Here is a 6,000-nt window from a genome sequence, read left to right as displayed (position 1 = left end):
GTCACGTGTGCGTTCATTAATTTCTTAGTAAATGCACTATATATAAAGAAGAGTCTCTCTTCCACCTCCCTGGCCTGACGTACGTCACAATGTTTACACTAGCAGTGCGCACTCAATCAATTGTTACAAGTGCGTCACGCGCTACTATACGCGCTGTCAATCCTGTAAACAACTTCTAGTTCGGGCCGCGGGCTGCCACAACAGCCGGCGGCCTTTCTTGTGCATAACACGTGGCGTACGTATACTCTTATACGTACGTACAGTACTTATGTGCGGGATTTCCGAGTGCGACGTGCGTAAATGTTTGGGACGAACATCTTCGGACATCTTGACTTTTGAGCGAGTGCTACATGTAGCTGACTGGTATTGACCCACAAAGGTACGTGAATAATGCTGTTAGTTTTCGACCCATTTTATAAAACAAATGATGCACAGGATTATTTCGTGGCGTTAGTGAAGGTGCGGCGCACTCTCGAGTATTGACAACGGTTGCAAACATGCACTCGGCTGCGCCTCGTGCATGTCGCACCATTGTCAATACTCTCGAGCGCGCCGCACCTTCACTAACACACTCTATCCTGTGCATCATTTGTATAGAAATGCGCGATGAGGTTGAGAAATCCCATAGGAGTACACGTAAATCGTCTGTGCGGCCCGGTCTGCGGCAGTCGCTCGCTGATATGCTGTACTGTACTGTACTGTACTGTACCTCCGTATACAAGTTGAAAGGTTAGATTTTGTACACAACAATGGCGGCCTCCACGGTTCGCGATTCTAGACTCTGACGAATTCGAAAACATTCTGAAAGAAAAAGACGCGTTAAACACACGAAAGGCAACAAAAGTGCTCTAGATGTCTTTAGAGCATATTTAACAGAGAAGGAATTGCCGTGGACGTTTTGATCACTTTCATGTCGAATGTGAGTGAAACCCTTTTTCTTTTTATGCCTCCGCCACGAAGTGGTGCCGGAGGCATTATGTTTTCGGGTTGTCCGTCCGTCCGTCCGTACGTCCGTACGTCCGTCCGCTTTCGTTTACTGTACGCGATAACTTGAGTAATATTGACTGGAATTTTACCAAACTTGGTCCAAGTATAAAGTATGATAGGGCAATTATTTCATTAGATTTTGGGTGAAATCGGCCAAAGGTCAAAGGTCAAAGGTCAAGGTCAAATCATGAAATTATATCCGTTTACGCGATAACTCAAGACTGGATCAAGCCAATTTCACCAAACTTTGTCGGAGGATGATGTATGATGGGGTAATTACTTGGTTAGTTTTTTAGTGAAATCGGACAGAGGTCAAAGGTCAAAGATCAAGGTCAAATCCTAAAATTTATCTCTTTATGTGATAACTCAAAACTGGATGAAGCAGCTTTCACCAAACTTGGTCCAAGGATGATGTATGATGGGACAATTAGTTGAATAGATTTTAGGGACATTGGCCAAAGGTCAAAAGGTCAAGGTCAAATGCTAAAAATGTTGCTATTTCCCCCAAAGCTATGCAATGCCAAAGGTATTTTCTTGAAACTTAGTGTAGACATGTACTACTGCATAAAGATTCTCCAGAGAGATTCATGTCATAAGGTCAAAGGTCAAAAGGTCAAAGGTTAGGTGAAAATGTTGCAATATCACTTTTCTCGCAAATGGTGCAATGTATCTTCATGGAACTTGGTACATACGCATGTACTGACTGGCAGGGATTATCTAGGGAATTTAGGGGTCATGGGTCAATAGTCAGGGGGTCAAAGGTCAAGGTCAACTCCTCAAAATTTTACTATTTCCCTCATATACTAGTATATGCAATGCTTGCATTCTTAGTTTAAAAACTTAATATATACATGCATTACTTAATGGAGATTCTCCGGGAAATTTCCAGCCAGAAGGTCAAAGGTCAAAGGTTAAGGGTCAAAGGCCAGGTTTCAATGCCCCCAAATAATCTATTTTGTACTGTAATTACACTTATACAAGGGTCTGTCAGAAGTCAAGTGAAAATTCTCAATTCCCTAAATATGTGTACCTGCACTCTTAGACAATCATAGCAAACCCAGTGCAAGGAAAGTGAACATTCAAGATATTTCTGACAAACCTGTCATTTCAATATTTTACCAGTTATGTGAAACTGTCATCACACATTGTGAAGACATTGTACTATACACCTATTTGGAGAATCATGCATTATGGCCGAGGCATCAGTCGCCATAGCGACATTTCTAGGTGTGTTTTTTTTTTTTGAAATCGAATGTGGTGTTGTCGTGGAAAGTGGTTTGTATGTATTATAATAATGATATTGGATTTCTTTCGTGGTAAATCAGATATATTGCATTCATCAACATGAATATTGCACTCGTCTTCGACTCGTGCAATATTCATGTTGATGAATGCAATATATCTGATATACCACTCAAGTGCATCCAATATTATATAAGTATATCGAAACATTGTTGGAAAAATAGTTGGGAATTTTCCAACAAATTTGAACAACAATGGGAACGTTTTATACGTTTGAAACACGATTCTTCACAAGCCAATAAAAATTCTGATTACAATGTTTGTATCGATTGATTGATTGCCTGAGATCTACTACTACTACTACTAATAATAATAATAACAATAATAATAATAATATGTCTTATTTGCCAAGGGTAGCCTCTTCAGTTGTGCCACTGCTTTACCAGAGGGCCCTGCCATTATTATCACCCCAGCATTGCCAGGTACCCATTTATACACTTGGGTCGAGAGGGACATGGTGGGTAAAAACATCTTGTCCAAGGACGTAAGCACTGGGCGGGATTCGAACTGGGGTTCTCCGATCGGGAGTCGGGAATCTTATCCACTATGCCACAGCGCTCCCAAAAATTTAGATTGCTAAGTGATGTGTAGTGATGTAAAAAAAAAATGATACCATTATGCCGACTTTTTTAAAGAATTTTGCTGTATTGTATAAAATTGAAAAAAAGGAATGCAAAAATAAAGCTGAATTGAAATGAAAATGACAGGGAAACTGGAATATCCTGAAATTTTTTGGCAATTTAAGATTCATCTTTAAATTTGAAATGAAGACGCTTTTGAAGCGGTAAGAAATCAATATGAACAACAAAGAGACCAGATGACAAAAGAGTGTTTCTTTTTGAAATACTTCACCTTATTATGTAACGCTAACGATGATTAGTAAAAATTAGAATGGAAAGATACAGCCCAAAACCACATAATGATGATATGGGACTTGGTGGATTAAAGGAGAATACAACCCAAAATACATGTGCACTAAGTGGATGCAATAATATTAGTAGACCACATCAGTGAAAGTTTGAGGAAAATTGGTCTATCAATTGAAAAGTAATGAATTTTTAAGATTCAAGATTCAAATATATTTCATTTCCATCAAATAAACATAGTAATTATATACAATGAATAAGCAAAACATTTTTGTAATAATTGCCAAAAAACGTGAATTATCAAATTGCATGTGAAAGTGAGTAACAAATGAAGAAAACACAACTGTATTTTTTGTATAAATATATAAAAGCAATGCTTGTGCGATGTGAGTCCCTCGGAAAATATGTTGTTGTTGTTTTATAGAAAGAAAAAAGAGAGAGAAAAATGGGGCCCTATACAAATAATTTGCCCCAAACATAAAACAGACATTATAAATCTTAGAAAAATATAAACAAGATTATCAAGTATATGTACATGTATGTATGTATGTACATACATAAAACAGTGAATATACATAAAACGGAAAATACGGAAAATACATAAAACAGCGAATAATGAATTAACGGAGTTACAAACCGATATAAAACAAAATCAAACGAACCAATGTCAACTGATATGCAATCAAATTAATTGGGAAGGAAAACAAATCAAGGTTTCGGTGCAGCCATGGCTGTACGATATGAGAAGACTGTAACATTTTATGACGTTACGTACCGAAAACGATATAAAAAAAAGTATTGAGGATAATCTAGTCTGATTATGTTCACTTTTTAAGCATAGTTAAAAGAGCACTTGACTTACCTCTATCAAAAAGCAGGGCAATAATTTTACCCTTAAAGGGAACCCAAACCCAAGGAGCAATGTGGATTGAGTGAAAGCAGCAACATTAGTAGAACACATCAATGAAAGTTTGAGGGAAATCGGACAATCGATGCAAAAGTTATGAATTTTTAAAGTTTTGGTGTTGGAACCGCTGGATGAGAAAACTACTAGAGGATATGACGTATGTCTGGACAATAATATAAAGAAAATATAAAGGGAATTCCACAAAATTCAATCTTCTAGGATAATGAAAGAGCACTTGACTAACCGCTTTCAGAAAGCAGGGGGACTATTTGCTACCCCTAACATATGTCAGTATCAAGTTGATGGAATGTGTAATTTTCATGAAAAAAATCCCTTTATAAAGAAAACAAGGTCCATAAGTAATGCAGCCCACGAGTATACAGCCACCACCTCTACTCTAGGCAAAAAGGCCCACCAATTCGACACTGCGTACACTAAGCCCTGTGAAGTAATGTCGATCTGGTGGGCCATTTTATGCCTAGTGTCGAGCTTGTGGTCCTTAATTCCCTACAGTGTCGAGCATATGGGTATTATTTGCCTAGTATCAAGCTGGTGGACCGTACAGTTCGTGGGCTTATTTTAGTTAGTGTCTAGCTGTATGACTCGTGGGATTTATAACTCGTGGATTGAATGACTCGTAGGCTGTGTGGCTTGTGGGTGTCCAGCTCATGACATGCACCCGCTTGGTCTTGGCTCCTGGTGGTAGTTTGATGAGTTTCTCTCGTGATTGACCATCTAATAGCTCCTTTTGCAATTGTTACAGCGGGAGGGCCTTTTCGCACCTTTTATCCTGATACGACGTCTCCCTCATAAGTGATACAATAATTTAGTATTATGATAATTCTCAAGTCTATATGTGAAGGAATAAAAAAGCGCGAATAATGTGTTTTTTGTTCTTTGACGAGTTGTAGCAACGATAGCATCGGTTTCGATGTGGTGCACGTATAAGGTGATGTGTTGTTGTTGTTGTTTTGTGTATGGTGTGGGTTTTTTTTTTTTGTTCCCTTTTTATAACCAAAACCTTTACCTCCAGAAATGTCACGTCTTGCCGTCAAACAAATTAAGTTTAATGACATATAAACTTTGTTGTCTCAGAGATTCTCCATTAGGAACAGGTCTTGGTTAAAATTGTGCTAATAACAAATATTCAAAAATTGTAATTGCATTCCCGTATAGATTGTTTGGAATGGGAAGAAAATCACCCCCTTGATAAAAAGACGTAAACCGTGGTCACGATTTACTCGACAAAAAGTGATTCAATAGTGAATGCCTGTACAATCTAAAAAACAAAAACAAAAAACCAAAACACGAGAATACAAGCATAAATTATGAGCAAATGAAAGCATTTACGAGAGTGCACAACGGTTCAAGATTCGAGACATTTTCCTTGATATTGAGCATATCAGGATTTGATGACAACATTTGAATTTGAATTTGAATTTGAATTCGAATTTGAATTTTATTATCCAATGTTTTTCATAACCATTGTACATGTTAACATGTATGCAGTCAAATGAAAAAATGAAAGGATAACAAGGAACCAGAAAATAGCATGTTTGCTAGTCGAGTCTGGCCCCTTGAAGTTCCAGGCAGTTACAAAGTGTTTGTTTGTTTTTTTTTAACTGTGTAGTAATCCGTTACCACGGTTACTGTTAGATAGTTATCAATGAGATATTATAGTGCTAATAAAAAAAAATGATTAAATTAACAATTAATTCCATAATGAAAATACTGATACTTGCAATATAAGCATGTCATACACAATGTCTGCTATTAATAGAACCAAAGTATTTACATTTATAGGATAAATATTTGTTAACAATAATTATACCAACGAGCATGTTAACTCTCTGATAAAAGGTCTACGATAGCTTTACGAAAACTTGACCTTGATGTTTTCTTCCTAATTCTGGCTGGTAGATCATTTCAAAATGTTGT

This window comes from Diadema setosum, chromosome 22 (genome assembly GCF_964275005.1).
Source record: "Diadema setosum chromosome 22, eeDiaSeto1, whole genome shotgun sequence".
NCBI classification, from domain to species: domain Eukaryota; kingdom Metazoa; phylum Echinodermata; class Echinoidea; order Diadematoida; family Diadematidae; genus Diadema; species Diadema setosum.
This window is presented reverse-complemented; position numbering follows the sequence as displayed.